Source organism: Uranotaenia lowii, chromosome 3, assembly GCF_029784155.1.
Source record: "Uranotaenia lowii strain MFRU-FL chromosome 3, ASM2978415v1, whole genome shotgun sequence".
In the NCBI taxonomy this organism is placed as follows: domain Eukaryota; kingdom Metazoa; phylum Arthropoda; class Insecta; order Diptera; family Culicidae; genus Uranotaenia; species Uranotaenia lowii.
Genome location: NC_073693.1, coordinates 19,540,134 through 19,562,757, shown reverse-complemented (window position 1 = coordinate 19,562,757; position 22,624 = coordinate 19,540,134). Strand labels below are relative to the sequence as shown.

General features: G+C 34.0%; 1 protein-coding gene across 1 annotated transcript in view; it reads right to left on the bottom strand.

The window, feature by feature from the left end:
- The window catches only part of LOC129757643 (phosphatidylinositol 4-kinase beta), a 281,978-nt gene that overhangs the window by 53,664 nt on the left and 205,690 nt on the right, over positions 1-22,624 (bottom strand). The window lies entirely within an intron of this gene.

Sequence of the window (22,624 nt, the reverse complement as noted above, 5' to 3'; positions counted from 1 at the left end):
TATCATCAATAGAGGGGTAGATACGTGCGACTGCGTGGCGTTTACTCACACTTACAACACCCGGTAATCAGTTGGACTAGCTAGTGGATACAAAATTACCACCCATGGAAATACTAGCTACTCCAAAATATGGGACGAAATATTACCAAACAACACTACACCGCACTGCACCAAACCAACGACGACGACGTTCGCGGACAACCACGAGCAATCCGAACAATTTCAATGACAGCCGATGGTTCACTGACTCGGCCAGCTCCGGTCCGACTTGGTCGACTCAAAACAATACACACGACGACGATGACTATACGAGTTGGCAAAACCGACAAATCGATCTCCAAAAGCTTGGGCGAGGAACAAAAAATTACAAAACAATAATAGGCCAATTAAAACATAATTAGTTGGTGTCTTCAAGACCTTTGTTTACAAACAAAACCTCCGAAAGCTTACGTTGAGATAGCCTAAGTCCTGTCGAGGTAAACATCACCACAACGAAGTCTCCGTCCGTCCGGGTGCTGCCTGTGCACATGCAACGTGAGCTTCGCGTGCAAAGTACAAAACCCAACAGCAGCGTCAACAATACCGTGTACTGTACTGTACAGCTATAGGTATAGTATACCGCGAATAGTACACACAACAAACGAACGAACGAACGAAATCACTTAGAGAAAAACGACGACTACGGGCGAGTACGTTCGTCATCAGCTTTTTGACGACTATATCACATGGCAGGGTAGAGGTGCTTATTTCCAAATTTTCGCACTATTTAACATTCATTCTCAGCATTGAAAAACGTTAAAAATATTCTAAATTGACCATTGACTTCGATGTTCATCCCCAAAACGTTGCGTTTACCCTGCTAGGAAAAATCCACTTTTCATCGAACGGCATCAGTAGAGGTGCAGATCCGAACGAAACTTCCAATCCAACTACTAGCAAACGTTACAAACGAGCAATGAATGTACTATTAGGTGGTGCAGCCCCATCGAAATTCACCAAGTCGTTGATACAAAGCAATACTAACCCTACCCTATCCTCCTAGTTCTACCCCATCCTCTCCATCCCATCCCAACATAGCGCGACTCATACAATGTAGTGTAGACAGTCGCGGGTTGGAAATAATGATTCAACTGATTTTGTTTACATTCGGGTGTTTTTTTTCTACTCTCGTTTGTTCATTTCTCTCTCACTTTTTTTCGCTGAGTGTTGCTTACTGGACGTATCGAACGAAATAGTAGACAAATATAGGAATGGGTAGATGGAGAAATGTTTTGAATTGCGAATTGGCAGTGCATTTCGGGAAATTATAAAGATTTTTGAACCGACTAATGTTGTGGAATCTGATTCACATTCCTACCATCGGTGGAAGGTTTTGATTCGGTGATGAATCATTGCGGTTGTAAAAGTTTCGCGTTACGATGGGTGTCTTTCTGGTGAATGAATAATGAGTCAGGCTCACTCTGACACCTTCTTAATATAACACTAAAGCTTTAAGAAGTCTGTGACATTTCGTCGACAAAAAGGTACTTATTAACAAAACTCCATATATCCACATCAATTCTAATTTTTTTTGACATTTCATACTTCCAACCTCTATAAAACGATAAAACACATTGTTGTGCTTCATTACATGATATTTTCAACGAATTCGTGTGATCCGTTGTTGTATTAGAGAGGCACGTCTTTTTTGAGGTGGCCAATTTTAGGAACTCAGAAAAGGCTTAAATTTGAAGCGGGAACCACAATTAGGAGGATTTCAATCAATAGTTTGAAAAGAATTATCTGAAAATATTCTGAATTTTAAAGCCAAGACATATTTCACTGCACTTCAGACTACTGAGCAATCAAAATTGTCGAAGGGAGGTTACAGAAAGGGCTACAATTTCGGTAAAACTAGTTAGCTATGCCTTAAGAAGCCAAGATTAGGTAAATTTACAAAACACTAAATTGGTCCAAAAATAGCGCATTGTTCCGGAATCAAAACCTTGAGGGCTAAAATCGTTTTTTGGCCTGCCAGAAGGCCCATGCCAAAACTCCATCTCATTTGGTTAACGTCAACACGCCTCAAGTTTGTATGGACATTAGACTGAGTCAATTTGAGGTCATTTTTTAATTTCTCAAACCCTGGGGTCTCAAAAAATTAGTTTTGGTTCAAAACTCATCCATGATTTTTTGCAGAATTTTTAAGTAACGTTTATATGAGTAAATTTGAACTTTTATGTTTGTATGGGAAAATTAAATATTTTGTACTGAAAAATCAACATCATTTTTGTTTATACTGTGGAACCGATCCTGCTAATATGTTGATTTTTCGGTACAAAATATTCAATTTTCCTATACAAACCTGAAAGTTTAAATTTACTCATGTAAACGTTACTTAAAAATTCTGCAATTAATTATGGATGAGTTTTGAACCAAAACGAAGCTTTTAAGACCGAAGGGTTTAAGAAATTCAAAAATGATCCCAAATCGACTCATTCATAAATCATTGAATGTGGAACGACAAAAAAAAATACTGCTCACCCTGGAGATTGGCACGGATCTCTTCTACCCTATTTTCGAACTATAACAGGATGGTCAGCAAGTTTCCATTTTCAAATCCCGGTTTTTTCCCTGTTTTCCCAATTGAGATTTCATGGTTTTCCCTATTTCAAAATGCGCAAATAAATATGTTTATCAGGTTTTTGACCAAAAATAAATATATAATATGCAAGTGTAACGTAAAAGTGTGAGTTGACTTTTTTTTTTAGTTTAATCTTGAAACTCAAAGGTTATTCAGAATACGGTGATGGTAATACGGTAAAAAAATAATTCTAGTTGTCCTAACCGTCGATAGAACCGTTGTACCGTTTACGGGAGCTTTTCAGAGCGACCACATGCTTTCCTTTTGTTCGTTCGCACTGCAAGTTTCGCGGTGCGAACCACGCAAGATCAACTATTGTGTTGTGTTAGACTCAACCCTGTCCGATTCTAACATTTCAAAATAGTTGATCCGTGATTGAACAAAAGTTAAGTATGTGGTGAAAATGCTTCTTAAAAATTTCTACCCGCTCATTTTCAACACCTATAATTTTCTTCTAATCTTCTTCTATCCATCTATAATTTTCAATTCTTGAAATGTTCTCACTATGAGAACATAACATTCACCGATAAGGCCGTAAAAATAATTTTCAAAACATAAATCACGGTGATTAATCTTAATTATTAAAAAAAAAATTGTGCTAACCTTAATCGAAAATTGTTACCTTCTTTTCAGTCTTCCAGTAGGGGAGAGTTAGGGAATCGTGGGCCATGGGGAAACGTGGGCCACTTTTAATATCTCAGATGTGTGTTGAGATAAAAATCTCAAACCAACAGTCATCGTCGTCGCTTTGCGTGAGCATATATTTCTATATGTTGTTGACTAAAATTCGCATCATGAGCTGCTTTTATTTATTAAGCTAAGAAAAGTTAGAAAAATTTACTTACATAATTAAAAAATACACCCGCTATTTGCATCGATGGAGAACCTAAAGCTCATAACAAAAATATGCTCATACGCTTATGATCTCAGTTTTGTCATGATTTTTCACGTGGAAAAGGAATTTTTGATAAAACATCAATAAGTCACACAAACGCGACCAATTTGCAAATCATAGCTTGTGGGGAATCGTGGGCCACACATCTTGAACCACCAATATTGTTATGTTTTTATACACATTCAGAACTTAAAATACGTTTTCCCTATCTGTAAAGTTTTCTTATGCCAAATGAAGAGTTATGAAAAATACTTTGTCCATCCTATATAAGAAATTATGCCAAAACGTTCGTGAGCCAGGTTTTGGAATCTATTCGATCATACACAGCTCTCTTTTTTATTTCATCATCTGAAATTGCTTTGAAAAAATAAAGAAGTTATGGAACAACGAAAAAAGTGGCCCATGATTCCCCACTCTCCCATATTTTATTATTTGCATGAGATAAATTATAGTTTTGATATGATGTCATGATTGCCATGTACATAATACTTTTAATATTTTAATATAAGTAAGGATAGTTTTAAGCGTAGTTTAAGTAACCAGTCTGTATGATATTAAGTTATCGAAGACCGTGAACAATAAATAAATACATAATACTTTTAATATTTCAAGTTGAAATAATGAATTTTACTATTGAAATCTTGCTTCTGAATCCTGAAATATGAAACATAATCATAATATGAAACATAAATCAACTTAATTTCAAGTTTAGATTCATTTTTCGAATTTTAATTTTAATTTCTGACACTTATTTTATTTTCGGAGTAGAAAATCATGTTGTATTTTATAGCTTGGCTACTGATGGATAGTCAATTTTTTTTCTTCTAAAGTTCTCAAAACAGGTACCGTAACATCATTCCCATGTTGAATACTAAATCATGTTTTAATTGGACACCTTGAATTTTTTTTTAGAATACGCAGAGTTCTAGACGCCTGAATCTTTTTACCCAGGGTTGCTAGCGATTTTTTGTTTTGAAATTCCAAAGTTTTTCCCGGTTTTTCCCAGGTTTTTTCCCGGTTGTAAATGATGATTTTCCCGATATTTATTATACTCTTTTTTGGTATAAAATCATGGTGAATAAAAAAAACAGTATAAAAGGCTTCATATTTCTAATAATTGTACCCCAAAACTTTTTAACTGTTTAGAAATCATGGCAAACTCTTCGGCGTCTTCTAACACGGAGTCTTTTCGTAACAAATTGACAGGTTTTCATGATTTTTTTTAAAACAAATATAACGAACTGGGCATCTATTCGTGGTTTTGCTCCACAATTTCAACAATTTTGCAAAAATAAGTCCGGTTAAATTGATCTTGAAATTATAATGTAGTACTTTTCAACCAATATAAATTTTAAAGAATGTCTATAGAGTTCTTGAAAAAAGTATAATTTGTATAGAAATATGCATACAATACATCAAAACATACTATAAAATCCACTTGAATGGGGATTTGTCTTACAAAACTTGAAATCATCAGATTGCACGAAAATATTTAGTTATTTTCTAAATACAGTTATATTTTTTTGTACAAATCCAAAGACATGTTTTTGAAAAAAATATTTTTTTTATACAAAACAATGAATAACTTAAGTAATAGTCATTTGAACTAAAGATTCATGAAAATATAGAAATCGTGAAAAAGACAGGGCTGAGCTTTAATTGTTTGAGTGTAAGATATTATTTTTTATCAGGGTTAAAGCCCTAGATTTCGGAAACTTTAAGCAACAGTTTAACGTAGAATGAATAAGAAACTTTACACTTGCGATGTAATGCTTCGTTCCTCAGACCAATTCGAACGAAATATACAACAACAACAACATTGGAAAACCAATATCTATTTCTGATGAATAAGAGGCGTAATTCTGCTTAACGTCTCACGCTGCCAAATTATTTACTTTTTGCATAAAATAATTTTATGAAATATGTATATCGAAAACTGAATAATTTGGCGTCGAAACAAAAACTTGTTCAGCCGAACCTGGATGTGCGAGAAACCTCTATTGTGAGAGAAAACATCAAGTCTCAAGCTTTGCAAAACACAAAACCTCTTCAAGTGAGAGTGTCATACCAGGTAACCTCAATAAGCTAGAGTCGTTTTCCTGACTAGACCAAGTTAATTAGAAAAAATAACACTTCTGTACCATATTGAAACTAACTCAGAAAACTTCGAACTGATGTCAGGTGGATTTATATCAAATACATATTGAATAGTTACATTTATAGATCACTTTAACTAATGCATTTGTTTGTTGCTGACCCTCTATAAAAAAGAACCTGGTTAACTTAGAAACCTTTTTAAGCGAGAAAAAAAAGTTCAGTACTTTGGACTCTTACTTAAGCAGGTTCGACTGTAGTTAGTTTTGTGTTTAGTTTTGTCGATAATAGTTTCATTATTAGATTTATATCATTTGAGTTATGCTTGTAAGTGTAGCACACTTGCGAAGAGTGAAAAAATGAGATAAATCATATTTCTCCGCAATTAGTTAAAACAATAATTCAAACTTCGTTTGCTTACTAATGAACGAAAATAAGCGTTTATGAGATAAATATACATCAAGACTCTCAAATATACTCTTAAATTTTGAAATAATTATAAAAATATTTTTGAAATTCCGTGAAAAAATTTCAATTATGTGAATTTTCCCGGTGAGATGCCGAAATTCCCGTTTTTTTCCCGGTTTCCCGGTGGCGTGATGAAATTCCAAAGTTTTTCCCGGTTTTCCCGGTTTTCCCGGTTCGCTAGCAACCCTGTTTTTATCTGAATTCTGGTAAATTTATCTAAATTCTTAGTCTGAATTTTCATACCCGATAAATAATTTTCCCGGTTTTGATTTGAAATTCCAGTGTTTTCCCGGTTTTTTCGGTCCCATTTTCAATTCCCGGTTTTTGCCGGTTTTTCCGGTTCGCTGGCCACCCTGCTTTAATAAGGCTGGAACAAATATCAATTTCTTCTTTATTCGTCTCCCCTCCTCCTTCGAATTTTCCCAAAACCCCGAAGGGGAGAATTAAGAAAGTATTCAGTATTTCATGAATATTTAAAAAAAACTATCAAATATGCGAAAGATTTCAAGAGCAAAACCAAAATTTCGGAAGATTGGAGTTTTATGACCTATATATTCTTGATTTTATTGAAATCTTCGATAAAAACTTACTTGATTGCAATTGAAATGCAATTTTGTTGCATAGAAGTTTTCGTGCAATTTATTTCAATTTATTAGTTTTATGCATTATTTTTTTGTTCTCCCCCCCTCGTTATGTTCCCACTCCGAATGACAAAAAGAAGGATTTGAAATTAATTCCGGCCTTATTTAATCTACAGGCAAATGTTTTTTTAGAATTTTATCAGTTATCCTTGTTCTTTGCATTTTTTTAGTAATTAGATGGTGGCCAGTGCATGACCATAATCAAAATCCCAGGTTTTTCCCCAGTTTGCATGATAAAAATTTTTTTCCGGTTTTAACATACCCAGATAAATACTTTAAAATTTGTCTATACCGTCGAAAAGACATTTTACAATCTTTTCTTCCTTCAAAATATCAAAGCTGCCTTCGATTTAAGGCGCTGATTCCAAGCAATCAGTTTGTTTTATCAGCTCAAGAGTTATTTGAGATTTTTTTACCTTTGAAAATAGGTCTACATTTATTTTAAAAATGTGTATCTATACTTTTTTAAGAAGAAACTAAACAGCATTCGTGGGTTTTCTAAACTTTCGATATTTGTCATATCAATTTCATTGAAAATCGTGAATTGTATTGACTTTCAACGAGCGATGTGGTTAGACCAAGTGGAGCGTGATCTGGCAAACGTGGGGTGCCCGAGAAATTGGAGAACGGTTGCCATGGACCGAGTGAATTTTAGGAATTATGTTCGTCAAGTTATGTCGTGAGACGGAATACTATTTAAATAAATAAATAATTAAAAAAATTATGCATTGTTTTATGAGATCTACAACATCTAGGAAACATCTGAATCCTTGAGGGCAACATAAAAAATCTTTTCCGATATTCATATAAGGACCTTTAATCCAAAGAGTTATAAGTGCATAAAAGCTAATTTCGAGAAAACGCGCTGAATATAAAAATATGTAAATAAAATTGTTAAAATCTGAAAAAAAAAATCACAAAATATAGTTTAAAATAGTCAAATTGGAATTCCGGTCTGATTTCTGAATAAGAAATCTTAATATTAAACCTGATTCTGAGTTTGAATTTTTTTTATATTTATGCATTTTTAGTCAGACTTCTGTATAAATAATAGAAATTTCAATCCAATCTCGTAATTTGAATTTTCTACCTGAATTTGGAATTCAAATCGAAAATAAATTCAGATTTTGGAATTCTTATCCAAATTTAGAATATTAGTTTTCAGCAAACAGTCTATTAAATAGCAAAAACGACTTTTATAAATGATCCCAGCGTTTCAATCCTTGATCGATCTTTGGAATCAAAAATAAACAGTCGTTAGACTGCTAGCTAAAGTATCCCACAAAGTCCATTAAAAGTCGACAAATCACATATGAATATTACTTCTGAATCTGATATTTAAATTTTAATTCAAAATTCTGTTATTAATTGAATTATTTGAAACACGTTTTCTAAATTCGCAGTCTTATGGCTAGTTATTTCTAACATTTGAAGGAAAAGCTCAATTGGGGCACGAAAACTTGCATCTTCATCACTTGTTTAATCGTAACAGACCAAAATTGACAAGATTCCAACGATTCGATTTCCCCTCAAAAAGCGATTTTAAGTAATTTGAGTAAAGGGGATTTTTTTATTATCTGACAATTTGCGCCGGGGGTCTTCAGATCTTCCCCAAAATTGAAAATTGGATTCATTTTTACGACGACACATGTATTTTTTCAGATTTCTAACATTTTATATTTTTTTGGTAAAGAAAATGAAACAATACTTCAAAGCTCCAGAACTCTATTATTTTTCATCGGAAATCATAAAATAGCACATCAAAACGCATCGAAATTTTAACAGCTTTTTAAATAAAATATTTCAAAAAATGTAAGTAATGACATTTAACATGAAAAATTGAAAAAAGGCTTTAAATGGTGTCTAAAAGTTGCGTCTCCATCACCGAATATTCTGCAAATAATAAACAATCGTGGAGACATATTTACGAATTAACTAAACTGCTATTCCATTCAACTTTTTTTTTTTTTGGACAAAGCTTGTCGTAAATGAATGATAGAAAATCACTCAAAACCAACGGGTTTACGATGGTTATTGAAAATGTCTTAATAGTCGATTTGGATTAACATTTCTATTACGATTTCATTTTAGCTGCGTAAGTATGTATATAAAGAGGAAACATATTTTCTCTTGTTGGTGGTTTTTAACGGTTTTGATTTCAAATTTCCGGGTTTTCCCGATTTTCTCGGTGCTAATTTCAATTCCTGGTTTTTTCCCGGCTATCCCGCTTTTCCCGGTTCGCTGGCCACTCATAAAATAATGATTTGCCCAAGTTGATATAGTAGAATGTAGTTTTTTCCTTGATTTTCATGGTTCTACTATAGCTTTCCGGATTTTTTTCCGTATGTATTCGGGCCAGAAAAATCCGGGCATTTTTACCCAAACACCTGGCAAAATACAGGCAATGGGTTTCTAAATTTTAAACTCAAAAACCCGGCAACATCCGGATTACTATCGCCAAAATTCAGATGTTTTCCGTAGAATGGCAAGAGAAAAGGTCAAAAATAAAATCGAGAAAAATGATGTTTTACCAAGGCACACCAGCAGCGTTTAAATCTGATCTTACAATTCCAAAAAAAAAGTTGCGAATTTATTTCGCTAAAACCAGTTTAAAAAAATTTGTTGTTTGACAGCAAAATCATAAATTTCCTGAACCAAATTTGAGTTTTAAGTTTTGATTTAGCTGAAATTGTGAAAAAAAAAATCCTGAGCTTATTTCCACGATATCCTCCCAGCAAACATAACATCGCATTAGAAATGTCAGCTCAACTCGTTAACAATGTTAATGCGAATCGTAATTCCTACCAAACCAAGTAAATGATCGTAAAAATGGTTAGTTAAATTCTACCGATTCGTATATGACAAAATTGCGCCATGTTTGCAAATTTGTCGCCCGCGTGCGGGATTCAAGTGAGAAAACAACCTTGTTGTTCTCTCTGCGATTAGCAGTGCAACCAGATTTCTAAAAATCAGAGGGTCCATTTGGTTAAACTGTCCAATGAGAGAAGCAGCAAATATTGTCGCTGGTAACGGTTTGCATGCATTGAGAGCAAAACTTTCGCTCTCTCGCATACTGTCAGGATGTACGGTAAAAGGTGTTGTATATCGTCCAATTTTTACAACACTTATCGCATAAGCCAGAAGTTAAAAATATGTATGTATATTGCCTCCACTTTAGTACGTAAATGCTGTTTTTTCGAGTTATATAAGATGATTTATAATGTATATGAAGCGTATAGCAAAGTTTGTTGAGAAATATACCCACAAAAATGTTTGCTGGGCTAACAACCAGACCGGAACGGTCATTTCCCATTTTTTTCTTTGAAAATCCCTGTGAAAATTCCTGGATCTGGATGCTTATTCTAGAAATTCCTCTCTGCTTTCTCATTTTTCTTGAATGAACCTTCCGGAAAAAAGACATGTTGAAGTTTCGACAAAAAGTGCTCCGAAAACGTTATGTATTTTGACTTATGGCCACATTTCGACATTGAAACCGTACTTTACAGTGCGAGATAAAAACCTATGAGCGCTATGATGATGTTTGTCGAGAATTGCGACATGAAAAATAACATATTTTGTCCACCTTTTCAAAGATGTTCTCTTACCTTGCGTCACATATTTAAGTAGCTTATCAGCATCCCTCAAAAAGGGGTATCAACCGTTTGACGAGGTCCGGCTTCGATAAGATTCTCACGTTTGTTTTCTCTTATCATCGAATGCACTCTGACGCGGCAACAGAAAAAATAGCGGGGGTGGCTCACGGTTGATTGTCGTGATGCAAGCACTGCTATCAGTTAAGCGTTATGATATTTGAACTGAATTTGAATCAGTAATTGTTTTTTAGTAAAAACTAGCTGACCCGGTAAACTTCGTTTTACCTTCTTAAGTATAAATAGTAATAAATGTTTAATTTCATCTACACGTCCTTAACTGCATCGTGCTCGCGAATAGATTCTTATGGAAATCGTAACAAATAAAGTTAAATTTGTATTGGGACCACCTTCCATAAAAAGTGCGATCCTTAAAACTATTATACAAACCATCTCTGACCCAAAAAACCCTCGGATACCAAATTTCACTTCATTCCGACCGACCATTCATACGTGATGTTGTTACAAAGAAAACGCCTCCATTTTTATATATAAAATGTGAAGAAGAGATAATTTTGTATGGGGACCCCCCTTTCATCAAAAGTGAGATTCTTGAAACTATTATACAAACCATCTCTGACCCAAAAAACCCTCGGATACCAAATTTCACTTCATTCCGACCGATCATTCATACGTGATGTTGTTACAAAGAAAACGCCTTTATTTTTATATATAAGATTATGAAACACTATGGTTTTTTTTAATGTGTTGGGACAAATTCCTAATCTGGGACCGATTTTTAACATTTGATCAGGGAAACTAACTTTTCCCATTTTAAAAAAATGTGTTTACACTCGAGATGAATAAAGAGCAACTTTTCCCATTTTACATCCCCTGTACATGAGGAGAAACCTTTATAGTAAAACAGAAACTGGGACACATATTCTCATTCCGGACAAAAGTTGATCATCGAAGCATCGACAGCCGCACTTGTAGTGTGTTGTTCAACAGAAGTTTCAGCCAGTAAATGTAATAAAAAAAAGCAGGAAGGACTCCACCGCAACTTTGACGTGACTGGACTTAACCCGGTGCAACAACTTTCAACGTAACTAGTTCAACGCATCGCCTCCATCGTGAGCATCGTGTGGGTGGATGTGACTGTAAACATTGGATTTGCACCTACTTACAATGTTTAACGCTTCGTTCGTCGGGATTTTGTTTAACTTGCGTCTGAAGTCATCCCATTAAAGACGCGGCAGCATATGAACTGTGGATTTGTTAGTGGGAGATGTTGTCATTTTTGGAATTAGCAGAGGATCCTTGGCACAAACATTAAAAATTTTCTTCAGACTACAAAACAAAAAATCACAAAAAGTTGTAGTTCATGAGAAGTTTATTTTAAATATTTTTTTTTGTTATTTGAAGAACAAATCTACCTTTAGAGTCAACACCTTTAATTCTTTTACATATACACGGGGTAGGATCTGCGGTAATAATCAGTTCGTTCAACACGAATACAATGACCCAGAATAGTTTATCATCTATTAACATCAATAAAGATAAGACGGGTGGCGGCATTCGTTCAACGTTATCTATGTGTCGCCATTCAGAGGATGATGCGTACATGTATTTGTGTACTGCAGCAGCAACACTTGGTTTCAAGAATTGGGAACGTTCGTTCTGCTGCATATCAGTTGCCTCCCCAAGGTGACGTTAGAATATAGAGTATATGCTAATTAAATTAAATCAATCGATAGTTCCACCGAATGAATGCGTGCCCTTCTGTGTCATCCACATGTATTCCATGCAGCTGGAGCATGGATTTGGTGTCCTTTTTTTCTCTCCTCTATTTCTATACAACTGAAACGGAATGACATTTCAGCCGATTGAAAATAGGACCAAAAATAGGCATTATACGTGTCTGGACTTTTGCTCCAAAATAGCTTCCATAGTCGTCGCCGTCGTCTGGAATGGAAGCACGAGGGCACGTTTATAGATTTTTGAACGTTTGCTGGCTCCATGTACATCAGGTGCTTTCACGTGAGAGATCATTGGAAACGTGTACCTATTTTTGGGATCGAATTCAAGACGACTGAAAATTAAAAAAAAAATCCAAACATTTTTTAACATCAATTTCAGTTCAATATTGGAAACTGGTTTTTGGCAATACTGCTTAAAATTTTTGAGAATTAAATTATGTTACCTTTTCGAAAAGGTTTTTTATATTACTAGCAAATAGTCCTTAAAATTTCCAATGTTATAAACTATTCCTTAACTATAAACAGATATATTAAAAGTGGACCCATGTTACTGCCCTGGGGAACACTGTCAGTAGAACACAAAGTTTTATCCCTTAAAAGGAGTTTTGAGCTCTGAATATGATCTCCGATCATGATTCTTAGCGAATCGCTCTGTTAAATATTTTGATTTTTATTCCAACTAGAGTGGGATTCGAATCTTTTATTTTGATTTCTAATCTTCAATTCATATTATACCTTGAGCACGCCAAATTGTCCGGTTTTATCCGGGTTTGCCCGGTTTTATCCGGGTTTGCCCGGATACTTAGTACAAAATTTGGGAAAAGTCCAGCCCGGACCGGTTGCCCGGATTTCATTGAAAAAAAAGGCCGGATTTTGCCCGGATTTATTCTTTTTATTAGACAAACCAAACAACAACAAAAAACAAATTGTGTTGTAAAACGAAACGAAAACGAAATTTTTTAGAAAGTTTTACAAAAATAAACGTGAATGGTTTTTTAGAAGCCTAACATACGATTAAAAGAATGTCGATAAGTTTGGTTCAAAAAAAATTTTTTTTAATTTTTTTTTTTTTTGAGTTGTTTCTGGGTTTTGACAAAATTTGCCCGAATATTGCCCGGATGTTTGGTTGTCTATTTTGAAACTAAATGCCCGAATTGTGCCAGGTTTTTAGATCAAATTGCCCGGATTTGTCCAGGCCGGATACGCGCTAAAATATTCTGGCATTATATTATTGTATATTGTAACTTCATCGAGAAGTAACAAAATACATTAGTTACTTATGTATATAATGAAAGAACAAAAGTGGTCCTATGCTATTACTCCAGGGAACGCCTTCTTAACATTAAAAGTTTTTATCCCAAGAAGAGTGATTCCAACTTCTTATGTTAGTTTTTCGTTCAGTTTTTTTTTTTTTTGAGTTTAGATTATGAAAGTCTATGCTTCTTCCATATCTAATTTTATTTTTTTCAATTCTTTGTTTTGATTAGAAATCGAATTATTTCATTGTTTATATTTTGATACTCAAATGGAAAAATGGTCGCATTAATTCGATGAATAACAACCGTTGACCCCCGCTAAAGGTGATGCCATCAAACTTTGTTCTTTTCCGTTGTTGTCTACCTTCAAAGCTGATTTCTTACCCAACAATTCTTAGCTGCTAGGGGTTTTTCGTCTTGCTCATTCGAAGGTTTCCCGAAATTCCCCCCACCTGCGAGGAAGGTGAAGTAAATTTGGATGATTTACTGTTGGGAACTTTTCGTTTTAGCGTTTCTCGTAGGACATTGAAATAATAATCGAGCTGGAAATCTAAGCGCCTTCAGCTGTGCAGCCGGGAATTTTCGTGACGGGAGCGATTTAATTTATGACAAGTTTGTTGATCGGTGGGAGAATTTAATATTCACTGGAACCTAATGGTGATTTTTTTCTGTTTCTGTTATGAAATGTGAACGCGGTGTCAGCAGGCTTTTTTGAGCTTCCTAATGTGCGATCCAATTTATCAAATTTGATGGTGGTCTTTAAATTTTATTACACTTTTCTTTGATTTACAAGCCCAAATAGTGCCTTTTAATAAAAATTCTAAACTTTAGTGGTAATTCTTAATAAGGATTCATTTTTTTGTGTGAATATTTTAATTCTAAATTGGATCTGAAATTTAAATTCAACAGCTGGTTATAAGTCTGAATTAATGATTTTGTGACTGAACCTTCATTCTAATTACAGAGCCTGATTTTTTAAAATCTAAATTCGGAAACACCAACTTTATTTGTATTTTTAATGTGCGTTCTGAATGTTTTTTTTTAAAAACAAAATTGTTTTGAATTTATACATGTATTTTTTGTGTTTATATCGTTTTTGTCATTTATGTATTTTTTGTAGTTATTGTCATTTTTGTTTTTTTTTGTCATTTTAGTAATTTTTGAGGATTGTGATTTTTGTGATAAGTGGGATTTTTGTGTAGCTTGTCAGTTTTCACATTTTTGTGACTTTTGTCATTTTTGTTATTTTTGTCATTCTTCAAGTTTTTGTCCTTTTTGCCACTCTCAAATCATGTCTGATTGAGCTGAAAAAAAGTCTTTGACCCATGTTTTAAAACCTACCACTTTGATAGTGTTCGTATTTTACACACAAATCAGTTTTTTGTTTGATATTTTAATGATTTCTAACTGTAATTTGCAATGCAAATTGATAACACGTTTGAATCTTTTGTGTAGTATAAACTATTTGAAGTGCAGATATAGAGTATAAAATGATAAAAAATAATGGACACTATAATACACACTAAGAAAAAAATCTGTAAATCACATCACATGTGATGTAAATAATGCATCATATATGACGTAATTTTCAGTGCTAGTTGAATATTACATGCAAGTAAAATTTTGCAACGTGTAAAATAAAAATTATTTAAATTATCAATTCACCAAAAACCCAAAAAAGAAATTGTAAAATTACATCACATATAATGTAACAAAAAAGAAGCGTCGCATATGACGGAATTTTTGGTGCGAGTTGAATAATGCACGTCTGTAAACTTTAACAGACGTGTAAAATTTTAAAGACATGTAAAATATATAAGACGTGCAATATCTAATTCACCCTAAAAATTCCATCATATGTTATGCTTCTTTTTATTTACATCATATGTTATGTAAATTTATATCATATGTTATGTAATTTTACATCAAATAATCGTGTTCCGTGTTAAGTAATATTTTTGTCATAAAAATTCAGTGCATTTAAGGATTCAACTTTTTTTTAATCTGTAGATTTCATTAAGAAATCGCGTTTAACTTCAGTGTTTTTTTGTATTCAGATTTTTTAACTGTGTAGTGCATTTGCATGGAGTTTCCATCAGTTGTACATGTAATTTTTAGTTTCATGCCTCGTAAATTTTCGAAATTATAGATTCCCTGGCATTGAATCATAAATCGTTATGAAATGAAATTCAATTTTACCTTACTAAATTAAATTTGGAAATTTCATGCGAAAGATTCCAAAGAATGCAGGAATATTCACTTGTTCGAATCAATTATGTATTAGAATTTTTACACGTTTGTTCTTACTCACCTTCTTTGACAATAAGTTGATCCAAATACTTTTATAGAGCTTCAGGCACTACATCAATAATTCAAATTTCAACAAGTACATGATATGACGAACAAAAAATGACAGAGGTACTGCCAACTCGTAAATTTACATGACATATAATCCAAATTTACAGAAATAATTCCTTAACATTCCATGCAAAAGCACTACATACTAAGAACAAAAATCTGTAGAATCGAATCACATATTATGTAAATATAAAGAAGCATCAAGTATGACGGAATTTTCAGTGCTAGTTGAATATTACACGCAAGTAAAGTTTTGCAAATAAAAAATATGCAAATTAAAAAACCACTGAATATTGGAAGAAAACCATTCGCTGAAGATTCCATCATATGTGATGCATCTTTTTAGTTACATCATATGTTATGTAAATTTACATCAAATAATCGTGTTCCATGTCAATTAAAATTTGTGTCGATAGAATCCAGTGCTGTTAAGGATTCAACTTTTTTTAATCTGTAAATTTACATGAATAAATCGCATTCTGTAATATGTGTAATATTGAAGGTTTTTAAATTTTTTTGCTGTGTAAAACAACATGTTCTGTCAAAATGCTTCGTTATTTATACGATTTTACGTATTATTATAACTTTACATATCGTGTAGTTTTTGAAAATTTTCAGTTTAATACTGTTTAGATTACATTATTTTCGGTTTGTTGGTCAATTTAGATTTCAGTGCTATTAATGATTCATCACTTTAAAATTGACATCCAAATTCGTGTTGTGTCTTGTAATATAACTGTTTTTCAATTTCAGTGCTATTAAGGATTTAAGGCACTTAATTATATTGCTTTTTTAGGATCTGTAAAACTTGCACTGAATAGTTCGTCATATGTGATGCTTCTTTTTATTTACATCATATATGATGTAATTTTACATAAAATATTCGTTCTCCGTGTCTTGTAATATTTGTGTCATTCAAATTCAGTGCTGTTAAGGATTGAACTTTTCTTAAATCTAAAAAATTAACATCAAGAAATCGCGTTCAATTTAAGTGTTTTTTAACATTCAGATTTTTTTTTGCTGTGTAGTGCTTTTGCATGGAGTTTTCACCAGTTGTACATGTTATTTTCAGTTTCATGCCTCGTAAATTTTAGAAATTATAGATTCTCTGTCATTGAATCATGAATCGTTATAAAATGAAATCCAATTTTACGTTTACCAAATTAATTTTTTCCTACATTTTGAAAATTTTATGCAAAAGATACCAAAGGATGTAAAAATATTCACTTGTTCGAATCAATTATGTATTAGAATTTGTTGCACGTTAGTTCTTACTCACCTCATTTGACAATAAGGGGTTTCCAATACTTCTATAGAGCTTCAGGCGATACATCAATACTTCAAATTTCAACAAGTACATATTATGACGGATGATACTGACAGATAGATAGATGACAGAGGTACTGCCATAAATTTACATGACATTTAATCCAAATTTACAGACATAAAATTCCATGCAAAGGCACTACTTCGCTTGCACATTGTAAAAACTACAATTAACTGTAATAAAAACCAATAAATTCCTTTAAAGACCAAGCCTGTTTAAAGTATAAGTCAATAAGTTCACTTCCAACTGGCTAAAATTTAAAAATATTTAAAGAGCAAAGATGGAGTGGATTCAAATAAAAACCACTTCATATCAGAATAATTGCAAAAGTCACGTTTGAAGATGATAACACCTTTATCAGTGGGTCAAGTATTTTGTTTGAAAGTGCATTAGCTGCAGTTGCTATCAGTTCATCGTTCACTTGCGTCAGGTAAACTTTGAATAATATTCAATTTTATTCGGTATCATTTATGTCAATATAGTGGTAACGATAATGGGGATTAAAAAAAAATCCTTCTTACGTTTCCATTTTCGCCAAAGCTGCATGTTGCATGTTTTTGAATGAATTTTTAACCTCAACATAAGAAGTAGTCCGATGAAAAAATAATCGTGTATATAAAATGTTCAAAAGTAATACTGAATTTTCCGAAAATATAACTCCCTCTACAGTCATTCTTCCCATTTTCCGATTTGATTGCGAAACGTGCCCCCGCCATGTTCCGGCAAGCTAAGCTTTCTTAATTCACTTTTTACGATAGCACACGCGTCGTCGTCGTCCGACAATAACTACATTAAAGCCTTCCTGCGTTGGAGTCGTGCGTTCCCATTTCGTCATACGTACGCCCCCGCATCGAAACCTTGCCTCGAACTGAGATGTACTTGGGGCTTGGTGGATGATAGAATGGACTGATTAGGTCACTGGCTTCTGGTTGTCACTTCCTGCCTGCTCTCTCGTGTCTCTTGGCACGTTTGTATTGGTAGTAAACAATGGAAACGTGGCTGTCAATGACAGTAGTCGAACAGTGATGGCCGGAACGTGAGCTGAATGGAGTTTAGCTAGTCGAAAGCTCGCTCCCGGGAGAAGACGAGTCTTTGGTGAAGGGGTTTTTTTTTGCTGCCTCCCAACCGAGGTCACTTATTAGGAGTTTCCTGTGTTTATTGAGAAGCTCAACGAGCTGCATATAATTTGGACAATTTTTATTCTATATTTTTCTGATAGGAACGAGCCAGTTGAGAACTTTGATTTTTGGTGATGTGAGAACAGCTTGGCACAGAACCAATGATTAATGTTGAAACAATGGAAACAGGGAAGTTATTATCTTTAATTGATCACTAACTCGGTAGATTTTTACATCCACAAGTACTGTCGAGGTGCGTCAAAAAGAACAGAGAAAAAACGACCGAATCCCATGTTCTGTCACTTTTTTTTTCTACCCGATCATTATTTTGTAATTTGTGTTGCAGCAACATGGAACTGGTAAAGGAGACAATACCAGCCAGGAAATTAGAAACAAAGTCCGTTCACCTGACGACACGTCAAACTTGATGAAACCTTTACTCAGCTAAGGCCCTCTGCAAGAAACTAACTAATAACACATTCCCAGTCCAGTGCAATTGAGGTAATTGGACCAGAGTGCATCAACTACTTATGGGGGCATCTGTTGGAAATCTTGATGGGCGACAACATTTCTGTAGACTGTACGAGGAAGTATGTAGAAAGCGAACCGACTAACCTATTCTAGAACCTGTTCGAAGTCAAGTTGTAGGTATTGATGGGACATGTCTTTTTACACGAATATAGTTAACAAACTGATCAGAAAAAATAGAAATATAGTTTTTTCAAATTCATTTATTTTTCTATAATTTTTAGATTTATTTTGTAGGGAAAAAATTGGAGCATATGGAACCGAAGAGCCGGTTTAATGTTCTTAAAAAAAAGTTTGTAAATGTGGTCCAACTTAATCACTTATTTCTACTGGAGACATCTTTTGACAAAGAGCGGAAACTCATTTGACAGGTTCTCCGAAAAATTGTCCAATAGGTACTCAACATGATGAACACAACAATTTCGTTCCGTTTATGGCAAAATTTGTACATAATTTTGTTATCATGCCGAGAAAATAAAAGGTGGTATCATTATGCCATTAAATGTGATACATTGCCAAAATGTGGGTCTAAAGTTCCATATGTGAATATATCAGTTATGTCAAGTGTAGGTTTCACGGAAACCTTAATGATACCTCGTTTAGCCACCATTTAAAAACGCGTTTTGAAAAGCACAGAGATGCCACTTTTTGGTGTCGAGTGACTTCAAGCTGTGTCATCGTTGTGCTTTCAAAACTCCTCCGATTTGATAATTTTTTATTAATTTGATTAATTTTTATTCTTAGTTTGTGTTCGTCGTACGACGAAATGAAAATAAAAATGATTGAATAAAAATACCCTAATGAAGCATAGCTTTGCTATGATAGGGAAATCAGAACAAAATAATGCGCTTATTATGCTTGGAATGACTGAATTCGTGGTTTTTTCTCAGCTTGATTCACATTTTCTATTATTAAATTTTCGTCGCAAAAAATTTGATACTAAAGATATTGTTAATCTCACTTTTTTTATCTATAAAAGTGAACGAAACCTCAATGAAGCCTTATTAGCTGTCGTTGAAAAATCAATACCTATTTGCGCTATCCTTTTGCTTTAGGTTTGGTATTGGTTTGTCATCATTTTGAAACATTCCGATGTTCGAATGGAAACTTATTTTAGCATCGGTCAAAATACAACACCACATCATGCTATCATTTTGGCATTGATAGCTCATTTTGGTAACAGTTTGCTATTGATTTCGTCATCAAAGTCTGCTCGGGTTTGTCAATACTTAAAGGATTGGTATGCCATAGACAACGTCCAAGTGCTGACTGAGGACATGAGTCCTCCCAACGCACAGTTTTTGTGCGAAGTATCGTATGTGGAAAACATTTGGGAAAGCCCGCATAACAACGTTTGTTAACGAGATTGAGTATTGGTAACACTAGAAACACATAGATTTTTACTTGACCGAACTACACCACCAGAGAGCTCTTTCTGCGGAGTTCAAATAACAGTCCAACACATTTCAGTAGAATTTTGAGGTTTTAATGAAGCCCGTGACTTATGTGGATTTCAAGGCTCTATTTATGAAATTCTTTCTAACTGTAACTAACCGTAAAAATTATGCTTGAAATTCATCAAACTTTGTCATCTTATTGATAAATTGTAAAAAGCTGTGTTGTGAATTTTTTTTATTTATGCGTCCAAAACGAAATTTTCCGAGCAAGTTTCATAACAATGATCAGGTAAAAATTGGCTAATAGTTTTTGATGAATTTTGTTTCTCTTTTTTCTTGATTTTTGTTGAGCAATTCCTGGGTTTTGTTTTGACCAAATTTGTACGGATATTGACCGGATTTTCGACCAATAATTTTGAAATCAAATGCCCGGATTCTGCCAGGATTTTAGATAAATTAGCCCGGTTTTTTTTCTGACACGGATACATCGGGATAAAATTTGGCAAGCACGTATCCGGGCCGGAAAAATCCGGGCAATTGATTTCAAAATTGACGATTAAAAATCCGAGCAATATCCGGGCGAATTTTGTCAGAACCCAGAAATTACTCAACAAAAATCAGGAAAAAAAATTGAAGAAAAAATTTTCATAAACACTTCACTTATCGACAGACTTTGAATCGTATTTTAGGCTTCCAGAAAAAAATTCATGATCGTTTTTATAAATCTTGCAAAAAAAAATTCTGACGCATAAATAAATAAAATTTACAACACGATCCGTGCAAAATCCGGGCATTTTTCAATGAAACCGGGCAACCGGGCCGGGCCGGACTGTTCCAATTTTTTTTTAAATATCCAGGCAAACCCGGATAAAACTGGGCAATTTGGCAACCTTATGCTAGAACGATAGACACGAAAGCCATTAAAATGGTCAAGTGTCTCTAATCTTAATAAAAATAACTTGTGAAAGCGGCTCGCCTGAAAAAGGAATTTCGCCAGTTATTTCTATAAATCAGTTAAATTGTTGTTAATTCTACCTTGTTGGCACAATTTGTCTCGATTTGTAGAAGGCAACACAAATTGTTCTGGAAAGAACCACACTCATGAAAAAGGTTCTTGATGTGAGGTGATGACCTAGATTGAATAGGATACTAGCCTAAATGGGTTATAAGGGTAAAGATTATTTGGTCAAAGTTCCTCAGGCCGTTTACAGACATCTGCCGAAATATTTTAGTCTCAATGTATGAAAGTTCGAATGATTGATCATTTGGTCATATTTGACGAAATTTATATATATTTTTAATATTTTTTTGCATTTTAAATTATGTGTAAGCTTCCTAATGTAATACCCTAATAAAATCAAGTGTTGTTTGTCGTAAGCAGAGATGGTTATGTCAAAATCAGTATAACACTAAGAAAATAATCCGGATTCTCCCGTACATCCATAGATTGATGAAAATAATACACTGCCGGCCAAAAATTTGGGATCACCCGCTAAAAAACAGGCAAAATTTTTATCGTTCATATCTCAGCCGTCTTAGGACATATTGCAAATCTTCTGATCTCATTTGAAAGATAATGAGCAATAGCTATTTCGGAGGTATTTTGCCCATAAATAATGTTTTAGTTTTGCACCTAAAACTTAACCTAAAGTTAGAACATTTTCAAAAAATCGCACTCAATATTCAAAGCCGATCATCTCTTGATAGGGTGAACCAAATTTCAAAATGTGAGTTGCATTAGAATCCTTATTCTATACTTCTCAAAACACGATCAAAAAATTTTCTGCAAAAATTTAAGAATGTACTATTAATTAATAAAATAGACACTTAAGTTATCGTCCAAAAGTTTGGGATCACCCCTAGTATGGTGTATGCGAGGTTCATTGCAGCTTTTACTAACTTCATTTCAAAAAAAGAAAAAAAAAATGATTAAATGTAAGACAACAGTTTCGATGTCTATTTCCAAACAAAGACACTTAAAAGCAAGGCTACGGCATTCGGCAAAATTGTTAAATTGAGGGCCATTCGGACGTTGACGCTAAATGGACACTAGGCTGAATGGTAATTGAACCGAATGGACGTTAGGCCGAATGGTCTCTGGGCCAAATGATCGCTAAGCTGAGGCCGAATGAACACTAGGATCGATAAGCCGAATTCAAATCTTCGACGCTAGCCCGCATGGATGCTAAGCCAAATAAGCGCTAGGCTGCATTGTAGTAAGCCGATAGTCGTTAAGCTGAATGGATTTTAGATACAATGCCGTAAAGGTGCAATAAGATTTTTGATTGAAAGGATTAGGTTAAGTGGATGCTAGATCTAACGACCATTTGGCCTAGCAACCATTCGACCTTTCGTACGTTCAGCCGAACAATCTTCAAGCGAGTTCATTCGACATGACATCTTTTAATCCTACACTTATCTGAAAAGCAAACGTTAAATTCACCTGGATTTGAACGTAGGCGCTCATTACGTGAATTTTTGCTTGACTTACGTGAATCACTGCGAAGCTAATACAAATTCAATACAAATCAAAGTGAAATTTACATAGCCGTTTGCGGTCAACACAAAC